The sequence below is a fragment of the Apteryx rowi genome, unplaced genomic scaffold (assembly GCF_003343035.1).
Source record: "Apteryx rowi isolate R43461 unplaced genomic scaffold, aptRow1 scaffold_557, whole genome shotgun sequence".
In the NCBI taxonomy this organism is placed as follows: domain Eukaryota; kingdom Metazoa; phylum Chordata; class Aves; order Apterygiformes; family Apterygidae; genus Apteryx; species Apteryx rowi.
Window position 1 is genome coordinate 334,108 of NW_020450824.1, and position 27,876 is coordinate 361,983.

Consider the following 27,876-nt stretch of genomic DNA (forward strand, 5'->3'; position numbering starts at 1 on the left):
GCTCAAATCCCATCCAAATCAGTGTTAATAAAGCAGGCTGCTAGTCTGCAAGTGCCTTTTTCTTCCTTGACCTGCCATGTACTGTGCAAGCAGTTAGTAAAGTTACTTTTGAGGAATGTGCTCTTGAGTGTCTTCCATCATTATTGCCTGAGTAGTGAAGTTGGGAATGAATGTATTTGCTTTGACTTGACACCTGGATTATGTGTGGTTTTTTTCCTCTGCCAATTTGTTTCTGTAATCTCTCTTCCTATTTCTTCTGATGTTTCCCGATGTCTTTGCTTTTATTGTTGCCAATATTTCTTGACCTTTATCACATGCCTGCTCATTTTAAAGTCAGTTCTCTAGTCATTAACTTTGTTTTTTGTCTCTTCTGAACCCCCACAAAAGAGGAAGTCAGGTACACTTCAAATCTAACTAACTTTTCTTCTTTCCTTTAGTCATTTTTTTCCCCACTCTGATTATATTTTAGGGACAGTGGAAGGGAGTGGCTGGCTATAGCTTGTTTTCATGTGTGTCCTCATGAATGGAGGTTGCAGCACATGCCTATGAACATACCTCTTTGCTTACCAGTTTGTAATAAGCTGCTTAATTTGGCCTAGAATTGCTGTCCAAATGGGTTGTTCTGATAGAACAACTTATTATTATTTTTTAATTTATGACATGAGTTATACAATGGAAAACCATTTAAAGGAAACCTAGCTGTTGTAGGTTTAGAAGTGAAACTACATTCATCGATTGGATTTTAATGGAGGAACATAAAAGATACAGGGACCTTCCTGGAATTTTGTTTCCTTTGACACTGTAATAGTTGGAAAGGACACTGATTCTTGTAGAATTTGGCTGATATTATAGACTTTTAGTCCTAGGAGCATTAAAGTATCTTTCATTTGGATTATTTAGACTTGTCTTTTATTCAGTGCATCTGCAAAGTTCTGTATGCAACCATTAGTGATTAACAGGCTGTACCTGCTCACCATATCCCTGCAGAGAAGCAAGAGGCACAGTGGATTTCACTTAACATTGTGGTTTGTAGGTTAACCAGACAGAAGGCCAATATGTAATGCTCTTCCCTTTGTGGCGGTGGAGGAGTGAAGTGGGATGCTGGGAGTCTACTCTGGTGTTTCTTCCTGCACAGGCTATCGGCAATAGCAATCCCTCCCGCCATTGGGGAGCTAGTGCTAGATCTGCTATGATCCCTACCTCCTATCCCAGTCTGCAGAGTTGCCAAAGCATGACAAAATGGGCCGTACTGTTCCTCAGGGGTGCACTGCAGCTTCATAAGTAAACCCAGAAACTGAAAGGATGTGTGAAGCTTGCGATCTTGGTTATATAAGACCACATGCTGCAGCGTGTTCTTCACTTTTCCTCTTGTAGTTTATTTTCAGCAAAGCCCTCTAGTGCACGCTCATATTTCCTTAAATTCAGTCTGTGTAGTTGGTGCTGATAGAAAGAAGTGTTCAGCAAAACTGGGGAGGTGTTTTGCAAGCAGTACATTTCAAGTTAGCCTATAGTTTCCCCTTTACACATGTTCTTTCAGTTTACGTGTTACAGGCTGTCTCCATGAATTTACAAAAAAGTATGATTGAAATTTCTCATTGTTTTTCTGGAAACATCTTGCCACTAATGTACCTCTTAATTTTGTTTTCCCTGCGCACTGATTGTTTTCATTTTAAATTTTGTATTGAACTGTGAATCATTTCACAATAATATGGCATTACTATGTGGCGAGAGGTTTTAAACCACCTTGGCTCCCTTCCCCTTGCAAAGACTGATGAAAAAATTCCTATTGTTATGTTATCCATTTAAGAAAAATACCAGCTGCTATCAAGCTGCTTTTCTCCACTTAGTCACTATAACCAAGTTGTGCGAACTGTAATATCGTTCCCCAGGCTATTCATGCTTAATTGGTAACACCCTTTTACAAACAGCTCAGGAATAAAGGAAATGTTTTTAAACAGTGTAATATTTAACACAGCAACATGTGATTAAAATTCAGTACATTATCTCTCCTGGTATTTTATTATTGCAGGTGCACAACAGCCGCTGATCAGAGGAATGCTACGGGCAACATTGCAATTAATTGAAGCTATTCTATTTATACACCTGCACTCACAAAAGATTCTGAGTGAAAATAGAAGATGCTAGATAGAATAACCAAGGAAACAGCTCTCACTATGCTGACATAGTTGTAAATTAATCACTACTTTAGGGGAAATATTACAGAAGGGTACAAACAATTTTCGGAACAACTTCACTATTACTCCAAAGCTGCAGGTGTTCAGAATATTTACAGTTTGTTTACAAGTAGACGTCCACAGCAGCAGAGGTTGATTGAGCTCCCACTGTACTCGAGGGGCCGTTTTTTGATTTGAGTAATCAGGCAATATTCATTAATAAAGAGAGAGCAGAAGCGTTGCACGTGGCATTAGCGTTAATTATTTTGCAGCAGTCTTGCTGATTGGCACTTGCAAGTCCCTGTGTTGACTGTCTTCTGGAGATAAATTAGAGCCACAGCAATACCTTGTGTACATACATACAAGACCAGGCCTTTTTCTGGCTAGTGTTGTTGGAAGTAATGGAGGTGCTGAGGCACTGAAGTTGCTGAACTTCAGTTGCTTGCCTGGCCGGGCTTTCCTGGGGTGTGTTAGAGGGAAACACGTGTTGAGTCACACTTTGCTGTTTGTCAGGAGCAAGCAGTGCTAGCCCTCTGCTACGTGCAGTTGTTGGCGGAGGTGGCATTGGCTGTGTTCACCTGTTCTGAACACTGTGCTTTTTTTAGGGCTGTGATATGTGGGTTTGGGCAGGAGCTGCACTGTGCCCGTAGTACCTACCCTCTTGTGTTCTGAGGAGGGTCTTTTATTGGATTTCCAAGAACTACTCCAACAGCTGTAGATGTTTTGTGGTTTTTTTCTTTTTTTTTGAAAGGCTAAGGATGTGGTGCAAGTGGATAATTAATGGGATTTGAGGTAACTTGCTGCATTTTTGTCAGATGTGTAACGGGTGGGTTTTCTAGAAGAAAACATTCTGTAGTAGCGTGATGGTTTCTGTGGACACAGACTGAGATATGCATGTGTGCCACATTATAGCTTTAAATTTTGGGCCCTGTGAGTACTCTCACAGAGTTATTTAAGTGCTCAGGAGTTAATTAAGTGCTTAAGTTAAGCATGTGAATGAGAATTAGCAATATTGCATGCTGAGTCGCTATTTCTAGAGAGAAGAGGGTCTTACCTCAGTGAGGCAAGACAGATGACCCTGTTCAGCTACCATATTTTGCATGGGTAGCCATGAAAGCCTGTAGCTGTGATTCTTGGAACAGTGGTTTACACAAGTTTGTTTAAGAGGACAGTGATGATGCGTTGGTATCCACAACTGGGCAAATGCATATAACTGGGTTAGATTGGGGAAGGGGCATAGGTGACACAAAAGCATCATTTTTGAAGAGGCTGTCTGCAAAAGCCACCAGGAGGCATTACTAGTTCTCCTGTAAAGGAAGAAAATAATGCAACTATCCAAGTATATATGTTATATGGCATTTGCTTAAAACTTAAAATGTTTTGTTTATATCCTGATATGACTTTGAATATCTCTTATAACTTGTAACCTGTGTTTTTTCTGTTAAAAGAAAGCACACAGTGGGTTTACCACATTAAAGCTTAAAGAGATTTTAAAATAAGTTGAAGAGAGTTGCCTAATTTTGCAATCAGAGCATCAAAGCTGTATGTTGTCAGCATAGAAGAATGAAGGCAAGATGCAGGATTACTCTCTGCGAATGGATTAAATAAGGTTGGTTTTTTGAATGGACCTTTTATTGTTCTTAAAAACTAATTAAATACTTCTGAAAGACAAAATAGTTCTTATATCAAATTTATTTTTACCAATCAGCCATCTGGAAGTAATTGAAATATCTTGGATTTAAAACTGCCTCTTTTGTTTAGCTACAAGCAGCATAGTGGCAGCTGAACGGGCCACAGCACTGCGGCAGGACCTGGGTATGGGGCTATGCTTAGATATGTGTTTCATACTGCAGCTTCAAGGACTTTCTGGCCTTGGAGTCCAAAACAAAAGTGTATTGACAAGCTGCTGCTTCTTATTTATTTTTTTCCTTGTTCTTAAGATGTGCAGGCTGGAGCTAGCTAAGCTGTTGATTGCTGCGCTAGTACTTAATGTGTCTGTGATTCAGAGAAATGGTCGACTGTTATTTCTAAGCAGCTTTGGAATGATGACTTGATTTCATTTTAAAATGTTGGTGAAATTCTGCTTAAAACCTGTCCTGAAAACAATAATCTCTGTCCCACCTTTTTAGTATTCTACTCTTCACAGTGTTGAACATCGTCTTGTATGATCTGGTTTCCAGAGAAACCGACAGCTTTAGCCTGTGTGAACTACAGAAACACGTTTCAGATTTTTTAACTTATCTAAGTGATTTACCGTTTTGCTTTTTATTTGAGCCACACCTTTAAATAATGACACAAAGCCTTTCAGAAACGGTAGTAAATAGATTGTGCACTATTTTAATGAGATTTTCAGGCCAAATTTTTGATTGCTGTGTTTCACAGCATGCCAGAGATGGAGTTGATTGCAGGTACAAGCTGACATTGGTCTGTGCATCTGTTTCATTCCTAGGCATGAACTTAATCTTTTTGGACACGCGTTGCATCTCTAACTAGGAGGTTTGTTTGAAACTTYGCACTACCTTTTATAAATATAAAGGGTGCTTCAAAACTTTGTCTAGTCATTGCCATGCAGAAAGAATTCAAGAAGGTTAAGACTTCATTTGCAGTAAAGTTGGATATTGGTGCAACAGTTCTCATATGTGAGTCCTGATGTGCACATAAAACTGTAAAGCTGTAGTGAAGGACATACGAAAGCAGTGTATGAGGAACATCAAATGTTTTCATTGGATATGTCTCATTTAAAGTACCTAAAGCCAAAGAGAGCTGAACAAGTAGTCAGACTGGTTGTGTTGTGCRAGGCAGATGCCTCCTTTTATTGAAATAAATTTTTTTATTTCAGTTTCATATTAACTAGCTCATAGTGGCTGCAGAAGTATCATTTCTGTGATACTTGTGTCTTTTGGAGAGCTGCACCAGGAGAAGAATTTAAATTTGGCTTGAGGCTGAGCTGAGAGGGTGAACTGACATTTCACCTTGAATGCTATGGGTGCCCTGAGATACAGAAGCAGTCTAGTGCCTAAAGAGGTAAAAACTTCATGGGACTTCTGATAAGAGGCTTTGAAAATCCCACAGGCAATAAAGTGATACATATCRAAGGGAGTTTTTCCAACTGTGTGCTTTTGAGAACTCCCCCTTCAGCTATCCTTAGGTGAAATGGCTTGTGGACCTACAAACTTAGAATCTCAAACTGTCTCCTCTCCAAAATGCATAGTCCCTTGCTCCTCTATGAACRTTCAGTGCTCATGCATCAGTGACGTAAGGTATAGTTTGTTTTGTTTCACCAAAATATCCTTGGTAAAGGTAACACTAGAGGGTGTCTTGGTGCRGGACTGCTCCAGAGCTTGCAAGAGAAAAGACCGACATGCTAATAGTAACGTGTGACCAACTCTGTGAAGTAGGGGCGCTCCTGCAGCGATATTACGTGCTGCGCTTTGTCTGTCCAGGTATAACACTGCCCTGTTGAAAGGATCTTGTCTTCTGGATCAGAGATGCATACAGAAAGCAAGATTGTTTCAAATTTGCAGCTTGGTTTACATACTGCTGATGTTCTAGTTCAGAGCCAGAAGCGACAGGTCGAGTTTGCAGGTTTATAGCCATGACTTATTATGACAAAGAAGGACTTGTCAGAGGGATAAAGCATTTTCAGTTACACAGCCCCAAAACATTTTTGATTCACTCGAATATGACCTAAACCTTAAAGGATTTAAATTTGTCCTTAGCTTGAAAAAGATTCCTGTGCTGTATTTGACTTCTTCTCTTGCACCTGCATTTCACTAGGGAAAATATTTATTTTATTAAGAAAACATTGTCAAGGCTTATACATGTAAAAGCAGAACAGTTTCTTATAAAATATGCCTACAAGCCAAACCCTTGATGTGTTATGATGTAATATTACTGCAATAGAAAAATAGTATTTGGTACTAAGTCCTGAAAAGAGTTGGGTAAAATGAGAGGTAGGAGATGAATGACGGTAGGAACAAGTACTCCTTTTATTTGTCATAGGTGCCAAAGCAGGAGGAAGTATTTACCATTAATGCTGCCAAAATTAGTTGTCTGTATAATCTTAGCTCTGTCCTCAGTGGATTCAATTAAGATAGCCTATGTTTTTCTATAATCACATAAATATTTTTAAATAAAACAATAAATGACACTGTATCCCCACCTTCAGAACATGTGTAACATGATGAATGTTTAAGTTCTTGTGTATTGCATTGTCCTATTTGTCCACTATGAGCTTGTGGGATTTTTTTTTTTTTGGGGGGGGGGTGTTTTGTTTGTTTAAGTGACTCCTACTTCTGTGTCTATAAAAAGACCTGACTTTTCACAAGATATCTTCTCAGTAGTTTCTGAAAATTTGGCTTTTTCTGAATATGTATCAAGCTAAGCCACCAAAATTGCTTTTTTTCCCCAGAAAAGCTTTGCCCTAAGAATTGTCAATACATTTATTTATTTTAATAGTGTAGCCACATGTACTAAAAATTTTATTTTAAAAGAAAACACTTGTAGTAGAAGTCTGCCAAACATGCTCCATATTTTCTCCAGTGTGGTAGCTCTGGGATTTTTCTGAGTCTGTGGCTTCTGACAAAGTTTGTAGATATGAGTATTTCCTCCTGTTGCAAATGGYTTTTTCTCAGATTGTTTTGCAAGGGTTGGCACTTAACAAAAACCTGGTGTGATAGCAGTACATGATAATCTTTCCTAAAGATGTTTTTTAATGCAAAAGGGACTATGTACGAATTTGCAAGAACCTAAGATWAGTGAGAGCAAATTTCAACGTCTCTTCTTCTTGGTTCAGTTTTCTAAATCACAGGAATTAAACTTAACTTTATGTCCTAAGTAAGTATTAATGGAATTATGCTTTGAATTACTTCTCAGGGTATGTCTTCCTACTGCTGTCCGTTGTTTTCCTCCTTTGAAGAAGATAGTTCATTTTGTTTTACAGAAGTAAAGCATCTCTTCATAATTTAAAGATTCTAAATTAGATAAGCACTTGAGACAAAGAGTTGAATGCTATAAATAGAGCTAAAAAAGAGCTAGTAGAAATCATCTTGAAATAATTTTTTTTGAATTTTAACATTGAAAATATCGCTCAGATACTTGCTTGGATGGATTTTTGGTTAAATAGTGACAACAGTGTCAACCTTTCCATGTGTTTCCCTGCTACCCCCTTCCTGCCCCCACCAGCTTACTGAGCAGAAAAAAATGGTTAGCTTGGGAGAAGTAAAAAATGTTTTTGTTTGTTTGTTTATTTGTTAAGTAAACTCTAGCACTTGAATCGGGGGGGAAGCCTTTGGCCTATATGAGACACTTGTAAAAATGGAAATGTATGAAATGGTTGTCTTGCTGAGGAAATCTTCCTTGCATTCCAGGATTTGTGCTGGCAATTTCATGTTTTTCAGGTCGTTATTAAAATTTGGTGTGATTCTCTTTAATACCAGAAAACGTTGTATAGCAATACTGCATGTGTGGAGTAAGAATGAAGTAGTAAGTGTGTAACATCCTGAAGAAACTCAGAGGTCCAGCTAGAGGCACCTGGAGGAAGCTGGGATATGAACTTTATTTCTTCATGATAGGAAGCAGCGTAGAGCACGAACACAAAGCAGTTATTTTGAATGCCACAGGAATAGAAGCACTATACTTGTTTAAAACATAGAATTAAGTAAGAGCTGGTTAGTTACCAGAAACAGTAATGAAATGTAAAGAAATGTAGGGTTTTGCACCCCTAGAAACCATGAAGCTTTTGAAAAATGCCAATTGATATAAGAGCTCAGAGCATGAAAAGTTGCTGAACAGCCTCTATACAGTCAAACCTGTCCAACTGTATCAAACACAATGTTCATTTAGGCTTTTGGGTTCCTAGTAAAAGAGCTGACTTAACAGGAATCCAATTCCCAAAGTTAGGAAAGAGTGTTGGTAGATACTTCTTTAAACTAAAGAATGGAAAAAGAGAAAACTGGTTAAGCTGCAGGATAAACCAGAGTAGATCACAAATGCTGGAGGAAAAGCAAGAAAATGTTGCAGTAAATTCAGCTAGCGAACTGTGGGACCATAGGCACATGCAGTCCTTCTCCTTCTATTATTTGAATAAAGTATAGCTAGAATAAAAACTTGGAAAAGAGAGTAGCAGATGTCCTTTCTAGACCTGAAATAAAACAAATATCAGAATCTGATATTCCTGTAGCTTTTGAAGCAAGTGGTGCTAAAACTATATCCATGAAGGTCCGTAGGAATGGGAATATGCAGCAAGTGAGCTACAGCTGATTTATGCTGTTTTTAAAAGAACGCAGGCACCAAAAGAAAATAATCCAGGTTAGTGAAACTTGGCAAGTTGGAGGTTGTCGGGCAGCAGCAGGAACTTTAGATCAAAGTTCAAGGTTGGCATGAATCTATTGCAGATATGCTGGAAAGATGTGCTTGTTGGTTTGGACTGATAATGTTTTTTGTCCAGAAATACAGCATTAGTGAATACAACTGTGAAAAAAATACTCTCATGTGAAATTGGTGTTTGCAAGCAATGGCACATGGAGCTGTGGGCAAAAATTGTGAACTAAAATCTTCCACGAAATTATGGGGGTTTGTTTTGTTTTTGTTTTAGTTACCGCAAACTTGATACATTGTGCTTTTCTGCAGTCCTCTGCTGTTCTAGAAAATGATGTCAGAAATTCCTTAAGTGCACCTAAAAATTCCAGGCTGCTAAATAACAGGTCAGTAGACTTAATAGCAGTTGAGAAGTTGCTTAATAAGAAGTTTAAATGCAATTGTGTACCAGATTATGTATTGCTTATTATGAGTAGCATGAAAACAATCAATTAAAAATATGCAATCTGGACAGTTAAAGCATTCTGCAGTATCAAGACAGTTCACATGTGCAATAGCAAAGTAAGAGTTAGGAGGCACTTGTCTCTTGTGAGGTTGTTCCTTGCTCACTGGGAACAATTCCTGAAGATGGAAGATGGTGTGAGCAAAATAAGAGGCTCCAGCAGCTTTTTGTCACAAAATGAAGGGGAGGAAGAGAGGGATTCTGGGCTTCTAAAACCAGAAACCTGTGGGAGAGCCAAGGTTCCGATGTACGAGGTAGAGACTAAAGTCCACCAGATTGCTTAGGAGTTTGTAAGTCCAAGAGGACAAATTTGTATCCATTAAGAAGCATTGATAACATATGGGAGAGGTGTTAGCACTTGGAGCTTGCTTCCAGCCCTTATATGTATGTGTGCCACTTCATAGCAGAAGTATTCAGAGACTGGATTTCCTCATCAGACTTAAGGACTTGGCATTTGAAAGCACAGGGTCAAATTTGACTCCTGAGTGAGTGCAGTCAATTTCTTTAGAAAGCACCAGAAGCCAGAAGTGTGTTTTTGACTTCTGTGATTAAATGTAAGGAGATGTGCATATGGCAAAAAATGGATCATAATGCATATTTCATTGTGCTCTTTTATTATGTTTTACATAGAGAGACATTGCCAAAAATCACGTTTCAAGGCTCAATTTTCAATTCAAATTGATTGTGGACTGCTTTACAACTAAATATTAAGACCAATGCTTGTATTTCCATTTTATGAGTAGGTAACTGAGGCACAAAAATTTGTCCTTACCAGACCTGTTACCCAAGGAGAGGATGACACCCAGAAAACTTGAGTCTCTAATATTGGGGTTCAGTCAGCAGTTAATGCTTGCAGCCTTGAGGTGCCTCCATGACTGGCGTGAGAAAGCAGATACCTGTTAGTTTTTTTCAGACATTGTGGACTGACTGCTCAACCCAACGCCTGTGTCAGATGCCATGCGTAGGGGGAAATCTCCTGCAACCTAGATTGTGTACCACATCAGTGCCAGGAACCAAATCATCAAGGTGCCCATCTTGTATCATGTGTATGAATCCATATGTACATTACACCACAGTCAAGTGTCTGGACAGTCAAATAACACTTGACAGACTGCATATTACTTGGGTCACAAGTAACATGGCGCTCATAAAGGGAAAGACATGTCGCTTAATTTTTTTCCTTTTGATGCTCTCTGTATAAGATGTGTCAACCTCTGTATTTGTCCTGTGGTTTTTAGTTCCTTAATGGAATGAACAAGCCAATTATATAGGGACTGCTCTGAGTAGCAACTGGGATCACTTTACGTTTTGAGAGTGCTTTGAAAGAGAGGTTAACACTGAGCATAATGCATTATCATCCCTTAAGGAATCTCAAGCTCTGAACTATAGTATTAATTCAATATGCTAATCTTAGTAACTGAACTACAAAGAGATGAAGTTTGCATTTGGTGAATTTAGTAGAGTATAACTGTAAATAGAGTTGACTAATAGACTTGAATCCTAACATACATGACTGATAGGCCAGTTATGGTCAGATGGTGAGGGAGAGTGATACCAGTTGAAGGAAATGCTTCTTGCTTCACCGATTTTGAAGTCACTTAATGGATCCAACTCTTTTTGCATTGTTTCTCTTGGCTTGGCAGGACATTATGCAGAACTGCTCTTGCTTGTATGGATTGCTTTTAAGTTGAGGTGTGCTGTATGGGCTGCTTCTGTAATGCATTAAATTGGATTGTTTGTTTTTAAAAATGCGAAAGGGCTCTTCCAGTGATGGTTTGTAGCACAAGGCATGCACTGGTGACAACTAAGGGACTGATTTCTGGAATGGGAATCTCTCTTAATTCATCCTGCAGAATTCTATAATTAATGACATAGATTCCTTATGAAATAGATGCTCACTTGGGTTTCTGCAAGCTTTCATTCTGTAGGCAGCTCCGTCTGACTGAAACAAGTGGTAATGCAGGAGCTGGCTAAAGGAATTGGGGCTGTTGTTACCTCATGGGATTTCAAACTATCCTTCAATTAAGTACTCAATCTGTGGAAATCTGTGTATATGGGCTTTCTTGCATGTCAGTCATGTCATAAATACACTGATGTTTCATGATAATATTATGAAAAAAAAATCTGATTGTAAAGCAGTAACTTCAGTGAATTATCTTTCTGTTATTTTCCCCCCAAATCTATGTCGTAGTATTACAGTTGTCTCCAAAAAAAAACCAAAAAAAAAAAACCAAAAAAAAATCTGCATTATGATGAGTAGAGTATGAGTGTCTTGTTTATCCTTAACCCCTGGATAGGTTATGGTAGCTTTTTCCATACCTTTTAGAGTCCTATAGAATTTCAAAGAAGCTACATGTCTGCCTCTGTGCATCTCTGGGGGAAGCTTTTAAGAACTGGCAGACTTTCCGTCTTTCCTGTTGGTTAAAATAAATTTTGGTAGAAGTTTGTAGATTTAATCCCCTTTTTCTTTTGTGCCCCCCTCCCCCTGAGGAAATCCTAAGGAAGATACCGGAACAAATTATTTGGTCACAAGTTTATATGCAAGAGGTGTAAAATCAGTACATGTTACCTTGAAAAGCAGGAGTTTGTGAGGGGTGCAGGGAAAGGAAGTATGGGCAGAATTTCTACAGTGATCCGTAAAACAGTAGAAGAAATCTCTCTACCTGGAAAAACGCTAATTTCCTCATACTTAATGAATTGGTGTGTTAAAAACAAGAATATTAAAAAGAAAAAAAAATAGTAGGACCATGCACATGCCCTGATAACAGAAAGGTGTCAATTTTTTTCTGTGTGGAAAGAAATGCAATAATACTTAATGAAAAGTTTCAGGCCTGCAGGCTTATTTGTGTGTTTATGTCTTTATGTATATATTTGTTTCACAATTTCATCATCATCATCTGCAAGCTGAGAAGCATCTCTGGAAACCTAGCTGGAGAACAGTTGGACAATACGTACATACACTTGTTCTTCAATTAAGTTTCAGAGCTTGTAATGGAAGGTAGCAAGTAGCATTTAAAAACAAGCATGTATGCAAAAAAAAACAAAAAACAAAAAAACCCCCGAACATATTTGAGCCTCATATCCATAAATCAAATCTGACCAAGGTGAAAGGGTCCTGTCAGCTATGCCTGTGCAATATGTAACTTCAAGTCTGTTCTTGCMACGATTGGGCAAAACTGTTCTGGATTTGAGGTGGAGGCTGTGTGTATGTTATCTGATGCCAGAATATGGCAATTATGAAAATTAAAATTAAATAGCAATTACTTGGGGAGGATCTCTAATGTATAATTCTGAAGAGAACTCTTCTATATTGGTCCGTAACATTGTTTCAATTACTCTGTGTATCGAAATCATTATTTTCAGAGGGAGCTGCATGTCACGGTGCTGGAGAGTACAGAGTGTGGATCAGCTGGGACTGCTGGGTGGCAGGATGAGCTCTGCTCCGGCTGTGTGTACAGTGCGTGAGCCAGGCCTGTGGGCAGGTAGAGCTATGGGAAGGGCACTAGAATGCTGGTTTCTGTCCAAGCTATTTGCTGTGGCTTTAAAGGGGTTTTCAGTTCAGTCTGCCTTGGCTAGATGTCTCCTTAAGAAACAGGAAATTTTATTGTGTGTTTCATTGGTCTCCAAGAGGCAAATCTGCCTGTGATAATCTTTTTGGCTAGAGCAGGGTTTTTAAAAATATTTTATTCAGAAATTTGCTTGCTTTATATCAGTAAAAATGAAGAGGAGAAAGGTATTTTTTTTTTATAGTTTCACATATGATTGTTAAGAAAACATGGCATGCAGATTTTTGTGCTACAGAAAGCCATGAATTGGTCTGGAAACTGCAGTCATCCTGAAAGAAGCCTGTTTTTCTTTTGTGCAGGCTTGCACCAGGTAAAGGATAAATCAATGTTCCCATCTCTCTCTTGGTTTATAACAAGCTTAGGAATTTTTTGATAAGCAGAACTGTGTAAGAACCAAAGGGTCTAGCCTGCATCTTTGGAGTGATCCTCATGGCTTTTTATTTTTATATTTAAATCAGCACATAGTGATGAATGGTGCAGTAATTAAGAAAATCATTTCAGAAGTCAATAAATTGTTTCTCACAGATGTTAACTAGATGAACTTGCTGTGGCAATTGCAGAATATTCTGCAGAATACACTGCTTCTGTACAGTGGAAAAGGCTGGGTTTTGATACTGGATTCGGCTCTGGTGTAACAAAGAATTTCATCCTCTGTACCAAAATTGCTCAAAGTGTAAAGCTCTTTTAACATTTCTAGCACCACCGATCTCCAAGTCATTCTTAGAGGCATCATGCTGGCACTTGCCAGCTGTGGCCCTGACCCAATATTTCTTACTATTTTAAACTGAAGAGAATAAAAGTGTTAAATGCAGATACCATGGCCTCTTATAGGAGGGAGGGAAGAAATTCAGAGGGAGCTCTAGAAGGAAGAACTCTGTGTAGCTTCGCCCGTTAATAAGAGGTTTTTTATTTTGTTTTAAATACTGACAGAATCGTCGTAGTAGATTTTATTCCAGTCATCGTACCAGCTTTATTCAGGAGCAAACTGAATCTCTTGCTAAGACAAGGAGATTATATTATTGATGTATAAAACTACAAGAAGTAACTGAGGCTTGAGTGTTAGGTATAACACACACAAAAAGAACACGCTTGTCTTTGGATAGAAAATCTCAATAGTCTAAAATATAGAAGTCCTGAAGGTGCTATCAAAAGTCTTCTCAATATCAGGAACATGGGCATTTGCAGGATGTGTGGGAAGTGTTGCCCAACACCTGCCAACGTTATGCTTGTTGGTCGCCAGTGCTATAAATGCTTAGTACACTGAAATTCTCAGAACAGAACTATGATGAAATGTGAACAACCTGCCAAAAGGCCAGTTCACTCCTTTGCCTGCCACAGATAGCATATTCTTCACTTTGCAGTTGAAGTCTAGGTTGATTGTTTTTTTTTCCCCCTCTCTAATCTTAAGCAGTGAAAGTGGTCAAAGAAGGACTCTGCTTTTTTTAACAGATGCCATCAGCCTCCGTTGTTTTCTGTCTTCAGGTGGAAAAACATCATCTGTCACAGTAGAATTTTGTCAGTGGATGGGAAAAACTTTGCATGTTACTCAAACCATATTTTGCATCCTCTGGCTTTTATGAATGAACAGTAGCAACTCTCTGCCAACTTCAGAGCCATTTGCTCAGTTCACAATCTCTTTTCTCCTTCCATGCGTTTAGGAAATGGCAGTAATTCTCCATTTTCTTCCCCCATGCCACTTGTTACCATGATCTTCTGATCATCCCTTCCAGTGTTCTCTACCTTCTGCTGGCCGCCTGCCTTCATATCTCCTTCCCAGTGCTCAAGCATGACTATTTTGTGGCTTTCTGCTTTCCAGTCCAGTGTGGTTTTTTTTCAGTCTAAAGAAAGTTACCTTCATCTCTGCATTGCTCTTAAAATGCTAAATTTTTTTCTTCCCACTTGTTTTAGTTGCTGGAACATTATTTACTTTTCATTTCTTTTAATATCTTTCTGTTATGTTTTCTTCGTCCTGAAAGTACCCTCCTTGAAAGTGTTGCTTGCTTCTGAATGTACTGCTTGGTGTTCCTTGTTCTTTTYAGCAGTTCTGCCAAATTAATTTTTCTCCCTGGTTTATTTTTTTGTTTTGTTTTTTATTCTTTCCTTCTCTTCAGACAGTTCAACAAGTTAATTTTTCTTTTCTTTCCAYGGGTTGATCCACTACTGCTGTATTGATTCCTTCTCCTGGTTAGGTAACTACTTCTACACTGCTGCTCTTCCACAGTGAAATAGCAGTATCAAGAATAGGGTCTGTTATGCCTTAAGAGTCTGCACAACAAAGAAGGGGATAGAGTCAAACTCTGACTGCTAGTCTTGATATTAAATGCATACAATTTTAATATTAAAGTTAGGTCCTGTTTCTCTCTCTTTTCTTGATAATGCCCATTATGATACTCTATTAATAACTATGTATTTCATTTTTTAATCACTCCTAGATAAAAGAATGAAAGCTGGGAATCTGAGAAAATATTCACTCCCACATCTGAAGTTACATGGCTTTATGCAGGTTTTTTTTCCTGAGATGCATGTCATAGGGTCAGCTATGGAGAAAGAAGTGACAGCATGAGTGGAGTTAACATAGCGTCAGTTCTGCTTTGTAGATGCCCTTTTCTGGGGACTTATAAATTAGCTATTAAATTTGCTCAACTCTCTAAGTTGGCATGCAATTTCAGGCTTTAATGGTTATACACTGACTCGCACGTGCGCACTCTCACACTTATATGGCAGAATCATGTCAAAAGCAGTTTGATTGTTGTATGAAGCCAGCCAAAATCAACAGTAATCTGTCTGGAGTTGGCTTCTTTTTTGTGTGCTGTTCTAATTAAAGAATAATTCTGCTTTTAAAAATGAACTTTTTGTGGGTCAACTGGGTATAATAAAGCCTGGAGTTCCTTAATATCTTTATGTACTCGTGGAATAAGGCTTAAATACTTTTAGTCTAATAAGACCAAAGACTTTCAAAGCTCTGTTTATGTAGTAAAGCAAGCAGAATAGTCCACTTCTTGTAATTCTGGACGCAAAGGGAGAAGTAAAATAACTGGTCCAAGTGCAGGAGTAGTTATATCTAATAGACCACACTTTTCCTTTCCATCCCTCTATGCAGTTTCTTTTTACTGAAATGCATTATGAAAGATGTCTGTGAAACTTAGGCTGTTTCAGTGGGTCAGGATTTCATCTGAGTCCAGTCAGAGGCCTCTGCCGGGGAAAGGGGAGGGGGGGGTCAGGGTGGACACTTGGGAGGAAAAAAAATGAAAACAGAAGATTTCCCACCTCTTTTTTTGGTCTTTGGATCACATGTCTGTTTTTGAATTTGTGAACTGTCTTCTAAAGTCTACAGGGATGCAAGCTGTTGCCTACATAGCTTTGTCTTCCAATAACTCAAATTTTACGCTTCCTGAATTTTCTTAAATTTGAGAAAGAAATGGGGATTGGCTGTTAGCCAAGCCAAGCTCACAGCTACTGCCTGTTTCCGATGTATTTACTTACTGAACAATACCACATTTGCCTAAGGTCTGATCCTTATCTTTGGTTATCAAAGCGAATTACATCACCTGTTCCGCTTGTAAGGTGAACAGGCCTGCTGGCCGGAGAGTCTGTTCCTCATCATTGCTTGCAGAGTTGTAGCCAAGACTGATCATGGAGCAAATGTTTGCTATACTGGGAAAGGTGCAGAGACAGGAATTGGCTGGCATGACCACCGAAACTTCTTTCCAGTAACAGATTTACTCCATCTGAAGGCCTGGAATGCTTTGGGATATAAACCATAAACCCAAATCCATGTGCACATGCTAATAATTCTCCCCCTCTACTCAGCCCTGGTGAGGCCACATCTGGAGTACTGCGTCCAGTTCGGGGCTCCCCAGTACAAGAGGGATGTGGCACTACTGGAGCAAGTCCAGCGAAGGGCYACAAAGATGATTAGGGGACTGGAGCATCTCTCTTATGAGGAAAGGCTGAGAGAGCTGGGCCTGTTTAGCCTGGAGAAGAGAAGGCTGAGAGGAGATCTTATCAACGTGTACAAGTATCTGAAGGGAGGGTGTCGAGAGGATGGGGCCAGACTCTTTTCAGTGGTGCCGAGCGACAGGACGCGAGGCAATGGGCACAAACTGAAACACAGACACTTCCATCTTAACATGAGGAAAAACTTTTTCACTGTGAGGGTGACAGAGCACTGGAAGAGGTTGCCCCGAGAGGTGGTGGAGTCTCCTTCTCAGGAGATGTTCAAAACGCGCCTGGATGCAATCCTGTGCAATGTGCTCTAGGTGACCCTGCTTGAGCAGGGGGGTTGGACTAGATGATCTCCAGAGGTCCCTTCCAACCTCAGCGATTCTGTGATTCTGTGATAATAAATATGACAATTGCTTATCCATGTAGTTTTAAATGGGTAAGGCATGTAAAATCTGTTCCATAGGATCCTGCAATTTACATGTCTAAGGTGTGTATGTATATATTTAAAACACACCTTTTCCAGTTTTAAGCCTCTTAATGTCTAGGAAAATTGGTCGCTAAATGCTGCGGTGGCACAAGCGTTAGTTTTCATCACAGAGGAAATGAGTCCTTACTGCCTTTCCACTGGATGACATGTAGTAACTACATGAAAAGCAATCTGTGGAAGAGAAGCCTTTAACTTCATTATACCTTCCCTGTTCACACCTCTTGCCTCCTCCCTCTATTCTTGAGCACCCAAAATGTCAGATATAAGTTTTGAACAAACTGCTGCTAAAATAAAAGATCATTAAATGATTTTAACTGGACATTTGCAAAAACATGAATTTTACCAGTGTTCCCCCTACCTTCTTTTTTTCCCCTTTCCCACATTTGGATGTAAAAGGTGTAGTTGACTGTCTTAAGTTAGCTGCTAGAGAGCAGAGCAGTGTGTGTGCCTTTCTGTAACACCTGTGTTTACCTGGAAACCTTGGCAGTACATGACCTTGCAGCCATCCTTCATGCAGAGTTCTTGGTTTGCTTTCAGCCACGAAAGCAAGAAACACTCTCCCTGCATTTTTACTAGCAAATGCAGTTTAACTAGTGATTTAGGAGCTTTCAGTTTGGAAAGTGATACAAATTAACTTACTGAATGCTCACTCACATTGGAGAATGTCATGTAACTGTCTCTTTAAATCCTGACCTGGAACCAAGTATGCCTTCTGACTCGTGTTAAACATTTTTCCTTCTCTTCTCCTCTCTTTTGTGTGTTAATTCCTTTGGACAGTSTTTGTGTATTTTTCTTCTTTTGTTTCAACATTTGTCAGGTTGATGTAGAGAGAAAGATAACATTTGAAAGTTATTATAAAGAAGCAGGAGAAGTAGTACAGATGGGTCAAACCTTCCTCCTTATGAGCAAAAAAAAGGGGTGGGGGGAATATGGGGTATTGAGGCTGGTGTGCAGCACTCCAGCAGAACCGCCACCGTGAATTGCTGCTCTCTTTGCTTTCATGTGGGCCGAGATACTGGCTTCGTTACAGGGGTTCGTTATGGGTTAGGGCTTCCAGACCTACTGGGCTGTGAGGCTCTGTAGAAAGAGGAATTCCCCTTCCTCTCTTGCAGGCTTGCATGAAAAGATGCAGCTATCCTTAGCTTTTTCTACTCCACTGGCCCCATTACCCCATGGAAAGGGGAATAGGAAGGCATGGGGTAAAAGGCCTTGTTCCTTCCCTGTGGATGAGGCATGACTACCTGACAGATTGTGAGTGAAGCAGGCAATACAGTGTCTCTGCACAAGGCTGGTTTATCTGGCCACCTGGTTTTATTTCAGTCTGTCCATTTGGTCTTCCAGCTGCAGATCCTCTGTTGCTCAGTGGTTCGGCAGGAGGGGTTCAGGCTCATGTTCTGCAAAGCTGTTCCTGTTAGCACTTCTGGGGTTTTTGTCTCTGCTGTGTCTTGTCACATACTTACAGAGAGGGAGTCAAACCCCAGGAGTTCAAGTGTTTTGGAATACACTCTGTGCAAGTACTAGAATTTTTTCCATTGCCTTTTGTGCAAATTTTTTTTCCTTGGCGTGGATTGGTGTCACAGCACAGTACTGTTTTTAGGTAGCTGATGTTTTGGCCTGTTTTCATAAAAGCTGTTTCTCTGTAAATGCATTTAAGATTGGACTGTGATGTGTGCGTGTGTACACACACATGCACGTACACACACGCACTTGTCAGATTGCAGAAAAGAACAGTTAATACCTTGAGTATTCCTGTAAAACTTTCTTCAAGTTATGTCTAGTTAAATCTTTTGAAAGTAGGGAGTAACAATCTGAAATAAAAACATGGAAAGCATTAACAAAAGATGGACTAAGGCTTTTTCTAGTAAAGTAGCTTTACAACTAATAAAGGAAGGGTTATTTAAAACCCCCCCACCTATAAAGCAGAAGAAATAAGGAAAAAGTAATTATCTTTAGGTGTGCATGTGTTTATTTTCTCCTGAGTTTGTATGACTGGGAAAACATAGTGATATCATAGAATTAAACCTCTTGGCAAGGGAGGCTCCAGAGGTGGTTGGACAAGAGGCAGTGGGCATAAGTTTAAGTAAGAGAGGTTGCTTCAATATAAGGACAAACTTCTTCCCCATGAGGACGGACAAGCAGTGAAACAGGAGGTTTTCATGACCAGACTGGATGAAGATCTGCATTATCTGGTCTGATCTCATAGCTGACCCTGTTTGGAGCAGCAGGTTGGACTAGAGACCTCCCACGGTCCCTGCCAGTCTGAACAATCCTATGATGCTACGGTTTGTCAGTCCTATTGCATTACAGTATTATCCACAAGGACTTCTATCCTGAGGCCGAGGGATGGGGTGATTTTCCTCAAGTGATGTGTTAAGGCACATAATTTTTCTTAGAAACATTGTGGCATTAAATGAGTTGATTTTCCCAGTACTCTGAGTGACTCTTGCTTCTGAGAAGGAATGAATTTAGCTTCCTGCTGTCACAACCTGAATTCACAGTGCACTGTGGTGATCCCAGGGAGCAGCTCCCTGGTATCTGTGTGTTCCCACATCTTGAGAAAATGCCTTTTATTAATAATTCTCACTGGTGATACCAGAACTACTACTACAGCCGTTCTCATAGAGCAAAGCAAACTGCTTGTTCTGAAGCACTGCGAGCACCAACTGTAATCTTTTCCTTTGCTTTCCAGTAGCATATAAATGTTTACATAGCTACTAACTGTGACATTTCTGAAGCATATGTTGCATCCAGACACATCTTGAGAGAGGTCTACTTGTTGACCATCTCTGCCAGCTTATCTGTGTGATCTGTTCAGTCTCTTGCTTTCTGCAGCAGTGAAGTCCTTCCCTCCGCCAGCTATGTAGCTACTACAATTTGCTCTGCTTCATAGACGAGGTCAATAACCTTTTTCTGATGAGATGGGAAGGTTCCCTTGATATGGTCCATTGTTGATTTGAACCAGAAAAACCTTCCTAATAGTTACTGTGCATAGTGTGGATAACTGCTATAGTTACCTTCTTTGGAGGATACACACTGCAGAACTGCATTGAAGACTTGAATGTTAGGTGGTAGTGCTTTAGGGGGKGTGTGTGTGTGTGTGTGTGTCTGTTGTTGTGTGTTGTTTCCTCCCTCCTGCCCCCATCTTTATTTTTACCGCTCTTTCATCTTGCTCTGACAATCTCATGTTCCTTACTGGAAGTCCCAAGTGTCTATGTTTAAAAAAAGAAATAACTTTCAAGTAATACAGTAAATAGTGCCCGTCTCTATCCTGATCTTCCATACTCAATACTTTCATTCTACTGTTTGTGCTATTTTGGGGTCTCTTTCCTTTTAGATTCTCAGCTCTTTGGACAGGACACCCATGTTTGCCTTCATGTCTTGGCTTTCTGGTTCTGAAGCTCTGACGCTCTTTGTTCTTGTTATTGGTGTGTGTTGCTGCTGCAGTTAGCTTACTAAGAAAGACAAACTGTACAAAAATTATTTTGGTATGTAGTTATTATTCTGCGAACTGCATAGCTTTTTCCTTTCAGTTGGTCACCAACAGCCTAGGTGCTCAAGAATTTAAGAAAATATTTGCATCTCCCCACCCAATACAGTGCCATAAACCAATTTGAATATCTTTACATGGCACCATTTTGCTGCCACTGCAGGGCACTGCATGGATGGGCTTTAGGACAGGTCATCAGGAGCCTGTTCATCTAGAGATGTTTTGGCAGAATCAATCACAATTTGACTGCACTGCTCATCATTGCAGAACTCAGCTGTGATGTTAGTATAATTAGTCCCTCAGTCAGCCACCTTTGAGCATAGCTGTTGGACCGTCAGCACTGTACACACTGTTGACATTAACAAACTGGGGAGGGCCACTGACAGTGGTCGGCAGCCTGTAAGAGAAGTATGTGTGGGTTGTGGGTGCTTGCCAACCATCTGTCAGTGGTCATTTCCAGGTTCTTTCCCATTATGGCTTCAGCCAGCTGTGCCAGTCTATTTGTATTTATGGTCTAACCGCGGAAAATGGTTGTTTTTTCTCTAACTATTGCCACTCAGGGACAGGCTGCACGCAGCATGAACACATGCAGAATGTCTGAGGTTTTTTTTCCTGTCCTTTCTTACAAATTTCTAGATTAGACTCRTTCTCAAGAGGAACAAATTATTTCTTCCTCAACCTGTCATTTGATGAGCTTCTACTTAAACTTGCACATGGGCATGCTTGCTTAACTTGAGTCTAGTTGAGTGCTGCTGAGGTGTCAGGAAAGCCTTTGGTGGGATCGTAATGCTGAGAATGATATTTTTGCAGAAGCAAATATACTGAGCTGCTAAGCAGGTGGGGAGTTTGCACCAGCCTGCAGCAAACAAGCAACAAATACATAACTGGTTACTGCTGAACAAAGCCAGACCTATGGCCACGTGGTAACATAGGCAAGACATAATCGCTTTCTGTGGTGTTCATCAGATATAGCTCTTGCGGGTACAGAAAGTCCAGACAGGAATACAAAACCGTTGTCCTTCCTGATCCAGTTCTTGGCTCTTGAGTAATTTCCAAAAATAGTGCAAATGCAGTCCTTTCTGAGGACACAGATGGTGGTGTTGTGGCTTTATGCACTGTTSTACTCTGAATTAAGGAAGAGTGGTATTGTCAACGCGTTGCCCTTAGTAAGGGAAATGGAAGAAGAAAAGGGTCTCTTAGAGGTTTGATCATCATGGAATTGGGATGCTGAGGAGAAACTAAATGCCACAGATTTAGTGAACTTAGAAATTGGTCTTTGTTTTCAAGGTCAGGAAACCCCTGATCCAGGAAGACATTTAAGCCCATATGTAAGGTAAGCACAACTACTCATACTGTAGTCAGTACCGCATTACTTACGTGTCGAGGATTAAAGGCCTGATTGCTCTTCTGGACTTTTTTTTTTTAAGACAGGTTATTTTAATAGAGGAAAATGGGAGCCAGAAACTTGTTTGTGAGAATTTAGGTGGTCAAAACAGGCTTTGTTACACTTATTCTCGTAAGAATAAAATTAGATAAGTGCAAGTGCAGCTCTAAGTAACCCTAAAAGGCAAACAGATATAAAAGTAACAGTAAGAGCTCGTATCTAGCTGCCTGAAGTGCTTGGTTTTAGTCACATACCTACTGGCAGGGGTTTTTGATCATCTGCGAAATTTCTTGAGTTTGTTTTTACAGTCTGAAGGCATAGTTCATCATGGAACCTTAATGTAGGGTCCATAGGGCTGACATTTCTCATCTGAAGGGTATGAAAGGTGAATCTGTTTGCTCCACAGAAGTTCATGGGGGAAAAAAGTCACATTTCAGTTTGCATCCATGAAGAAGCTAAGTTTTGTACATGACTGGTTTATCATTTGTTAGCATTTGCTTCTTTCTTCCCACTTTAATAATTCAGAGATTGATAAAGTACTTTGTACTTTGCCTAACCTGAAGAGCTAGGTTTGTCCTTAAAGATGTCATGGTGCCAGATTTTTTCAGGTCATTAAGAGTAAGCTTCTTGTATCATCTCTAAATAAAATTTGACAGAGGAAAAGGGGTTTTTTGGTTTTTTTTTTGAAGGCCAAATCCCTATTTAAGAATCAAGGTATAGGTATGAGCCTTTGTTGCATGAAAAATCAACTAAGCTTAAAAAATCACGTGCATGTTCTTTAAAGAAATGATTGCCAATTACTATTCATTTTCATAGCTGTAAAGGAAAATCATGAGAACAGCACATGTGACAGTYTTGCAAGCAGCACCTTGCCCTGCAGTAAGTGAGCACTTCTGTTACTTTTAAGAGTCCAGATTGTTTTTTTGAGGTCCATCTTTATATATTTTTTTTCTTAGTTCTCACTAACTTTCTCCTTGCTTAACCTTGAGACAGCTTTCGGGATTGAGTCCTGGAAACAATTTTAAGTTTCTAGGATGAAGTAATGACCTTGCTGGTTTTCACTTGGGCTGGATTTCACTTGAAAACTGTAGCAGCAAAGATGGCCCTCAAGATTTAAGCATTAACTTGCATGAAGGAAAAAGACTGCTTGCTGAGAGAATAGTTTTAGCTGATGTAGTTTCAAGACTGTCTACTGCAAAACAGACAGACACGCAGAGTGTTGGTACAAGCTCAGTGCTATCTGTTTTGTCATGGAGCTCAATTCAATACACAAAGTACTTGTTTCTGGGCATTGCTTAGCAGGACTTTTTCAGTCTAGCTTACTCAGAAGTGCAAGGAAACATTATTCGGGTATCAGCCGCAGGTTGGCAGATGTTAAAGTAATTTCCAGAAAAAGGTCTTAAAAAGCAGATAAAATGAAACTGGAACCTCTGACAGGAGCTCTTGGGGTACAGGATTTAAAGTTGGCTTTCATGTTAGCTTCAAATCTTCTAGGTAGAGAAGTTTTATGGTCAGACTTCAGTGAATGATTTGTTACAAATATTATATCCTGTCAGGCCTAGAGGCTGTCATTTTATTTCCCATATACATCATATTTGCAACTTAAAGAGAAAAAAGCTTTTGCTTATTTGTTTTTTAATATCACGGTTTGTTCTTTTGCCAACAGACCTGCTTATTGCTTGCTCAATCCAAAAGATCAATGAAGATTTGTTGTTTCAGGCTTCGCAGCATTTAAGATGAAAAATAACATGTCTAAGGGCCCTCTTATAGGGCCTATCAAGACCCTTCTTATCTGCTATCCAGAGTAGTTTAAAAAACAAAACAAAACTTGATGTTATGAAAATATGAAAATGAGAGACGGAAATGGACTATTGGAATTCTGGAAGCAGTAGTAGTAAAGATAAAGGCTTGTTGAAATAAGATAGTTAATATGTGAAGCCTGTAGCTCTGTTGTTTGGCTTTCGTCAGGAAAAGTGTGTAGGAAATGCTTTTGAATTTATTCGAGGTAACATATCTCTGGAGAATGAGGAGGTTGGGTCATATGGAAAAAAAAATCAAAAACCAAAACCAAAATTGTTTGGCTAACTTCATTCATGGGATGAAAGAGTAACTCCCCACTTGCTTTCTTTCATCTCTCTATCTAAAATTCAGCTAACAGTCAGCCAGGAGGGGTTTTGGTACTTATTCATGTTTCTAGAATCATGATATAAACTGAGTCCTGGCCTAACATGTAACCCAACTCCTACCCTTTCTTAATCAGACTTTGAGAAACAAGAGAAATCTGAAGGGTTAATAAATGTGGATGTTTGTGAACTAAAAAGTAGATGGTTTTGAAGTTGAAAATGTGCACTTCAAACTCAAATTAATATGTTTTGGTATATCAATATCTACCAGTTTCAACTTTTGACTGGTCTAAGGTTTTAACCCCACATAGAACACAATAATAATAAGCTGATCTCATTTACCAAAGTGTGAATCGTTGTGCTGAAACTTTGCACCAGAGAGAAGGTCATATTGCTTGTATCAAATGCTTGTAGAGGTTTAAGGATATATGATTCAAAGGGAGAAATTATATAATTTATTAGACCAACTGATAATCTGGCAGAAAAGAGGCAAGTTTTCAAGCTCGCGTGTCCAAACTAATAACTCAGTTTGCCTAATAAAAGGTATTACTTTATTGCAGTCAAACCTTGTGTCTTGAAGACTGCGATTACGGTATGAAGTAGGGCATCACCAAAGCAGAGCTCAGTTTGACATGAATATGCAGTCCCTGTTTCACTAGAGGGGGCACCAGTTAATAGCTACCAAAGTCCCTGCCTTCTCCTGTGTGCTCTTAACTGTAACACCACTATTTCACTGGTGATTTTTTTTTCTTTTCCTCCAAAGGAAAATCTGATTCAGGATGTTATGGTTATGTCAGTAATCATGTCTAATGAGAGTTACAGTTAACAGCAGGACACAGCTTAATCTCAAGGGAGAAAAGCCTTTTACTTTTCTTTCTGTTTTGATGTTGTTAACCTTGCTATTGATAAGTGTATGCAAAAAATCTATTTTGTTTTTTTACCTTCATGGCTGATAGATAAGCAGAAACAACATGAATGTCCGGTGTGTGCTTTTTGTGTTTTATATCAAGATATTATTCTAATCAGAGAAGCATATAGTTGTTAATGCTCCTTGCACACAGCTTTATAGTAAGCTAGCGAAGAGCTAACTCCCTAACATGACCTGAGCCTGTCATTGCAGCTATATTCTGCTGACCACTTAGGAATCCCATTTGGTTTACCCTTTATACACAAGGCTGTGAGTTGAGACAGTTTGCTGGTGACAAGTGTATCGAGTCAAACTAATCCTGAGGCGCCCAAGGTGTGCAGTGTTGTTGTGAGGTCCTGTGCTAGAGACAGGGTGTCGCCCTAACCTTGAAAGAAGCTGAGGGAAAGAAGAAAGCAAGCAAGCTGGTGCAGGCTGGCTCTTAGGGTGAATTGGGAATTGAATCAGAACGATAACCTCTGACACTGCATGGAATAGCAGTCCAGTGTGCAGGCCTGTGTGCTGGGCCATAGGCAAGAAGGAGGGCACTGAATGCTTGGGAATGTAAGAAATGTCTGAAGGTGAGAACTGAGTTTTAGATCTCCTTACTTCTGACTTTGGTAACTTTGTCATGTGAATTGGAGGTTTTGTGGAGCCCTGTTTGAATTTCCCTATATAATCTCTCTCTCTCTATATGATGTTCTGGGAATGTACGTGTGAAATAAGGCAGTATGGATGAACAACAGGTCCCAGAATACGCTAAACTTAATAACGCCTAAGGATTACTATGAAAAATAAGGAGAAACTTAGCATAGCTATAGATTTCTAGCTCTTAGGCTTTTCTGCCAATTCACTTTTCATGAAACTATTGTGAAAAATGCAGAAGACATGGATGCTGTCTTGTTTTTCTGCTGCTTCCATGATGTTTTCACAAGATAGAGCATTTCAGACTTTTTAGCAAGTTGCCACAGCATTTTGATTGAAGACAGGATGAAGTGGAACCAGCACTGTGTCTCTGCTTGAATTGGCATCTAATGAGTTTCTTGCGATCTCATGAACTGTTAGTTACACTTGATTGTGGGTGAGAGTTCCTTGAAAAGAACAAGAAGAGTGCTTGGGTGTTGAATGCCTGTTGTGTTATCACAGTCCAAGGGATTTTCCATTCTTAACTGGTCTTTTGGACTTTGGGAGCTGTAAATATGACAGACTGTGTAAGGCTTTTCTTTCTGTAGCATACGGTCAAAGGTTCAGCTCACATCATTTAAAATACACTCATGGTTACGGGCTGTTCTTGCCACTCCTGTGAAGTCAGTTGACATCGAAATGTGTGTTATTTAAACTGAAGGCAGAGCATGTTATGCAACTTCAGTTTTCTGGGGCTGCAAGAATGTCAAGGGTAACCTCTTAAAAGTGGTTATGGGATGTCTGAGGCCTGCACTAAGCAGGACAGATTGGTGACATAGGCTGAGATTATAGGTTAGAAGTCTGAAAAGCAACACAGCAATGTCTGGAAGACTTCTTGTGTAGACTCTGCTGTGGGGATAGAAAATTGCTTTTACTGAGAAGGCAGCTCTTTCTCTCTGTCCACTAGTGAGCTCTGCTGCCTTTGCTGTTTTAGCATAGCTGTGTCTCGGAGGCTGTCTCATATCATCCCGATGCTAAGGCTGTTGTACTGTGTGCTGTCTTATTTCATTCCCTTTGGATGTTTTGTCTAAGGAGAGGATTTTGCGCATTCCTTCTTTCCTTTATTGCAGCTCTGTATATGTAAGTCATCTTCAGCATGTGGGTGATGCTTCCAAAGTGTCCAGGAAGCACTGGGCCAACCATGCAAGATCTGTCCAGCATGCTTAGGCATGCCACCATGTCTCATGTATCAAACTGAGCTCAGCTCAGCTGTGTCGCACACAGCAGGAAATGAACTCGTGGAATGTTTTTCACAGGTATCCCAGGAAAGTCACATGACAGCCAAAAATTTTGTCCTTGCTCTGCTGAGGCTTCAGCGGCTGCCCGCAAGTGAGATTTCCAGTGCAGAGTTTAGCATACCCATATAACTCCTTTGAGTACTGACGCCGTGCCTCTCTTTGCTAGGTTTTATTTTACAGGCGTGTGTGTATGGAAGGAGGCTGTCCTAAATATACACATAAGAGTAGCTTTCCTCTTTGGTATTTATTTTTAGAGGATCTGCGTGTGTGTATGTGTGTGCCCATTTAAAGAATATCTGAAGTGTAGATACATTGGGCATTACTGGTGAAAAAGTAAGGGATTCACTGTGAAAATTGTTTTTTWAAAAAAAAAAAGCAACAGTTGGAATTCCATCCATCATCTTTATAAATGATTATTTTTTAAAACTGTGGTAGTCTTTACTTCCACCAAATTTTTTCATCAAAGGCCTTATACCTTTGATGGTTCTTGGAATGTGTTTTAATGATCTGAGGAACCTTTTGATCTCTTCTTAAAACATTACTATACACTTCAATAATTAGTACACTTCTTTGCTCAAGTTGCTGTTTCATTCACTATCAATAGTTATGTTTGCCGCTTTTTATTCCGGTATCAAAACTTTCTGGCCAGGTTGAACTCCTTGATTTACTTAAAAGCTAACCTGATAAGAGCATCCTTTACACTTGAATAAATCAAGTCTCACCTAACACTTCAAGTACCACAAATGATGCTAATGTAAAAGGCGCAGAATCACTTCTATGGATTAATGCACTTTGTTCCACTTACTGCTTTCCTCTGTTGCACTTTTCCCTGTTGCACTTTTGAAGTGCTTCATTGCTGTTTGCGGTAACATCCTTTCTGGGCGAGGATTACAAAATTTACCTTTTTTTTTTTTTAACTTTTTTWAAAAATTTGAGAGTTAGAGTATAAAATGCACATAAAATATTGAAACAATAATGTGTTTAGGTAACTTTCAATATAATCTTTGGCTTCAGAATAAATTCTTACTTGCTATTGTGTGATGTGGTTACATGAAGGGGAGCTT

General features: G+C 39.6%; 1 protein-coding gene across 1 annotated transcript in view; it reads left to right on the forward strand.

Moving 5' to 3' along the window:
- The window catches only part of CFAP299 (cilia and flagella associated protein 299), a 244,017-nt gene that overhangs the window by 17,882 nt on the left and 198,259 nt on the right, over positions 1-27,876 (forward strand). The gene's annotated exons all lie outside the window — the stretch shown is intronic.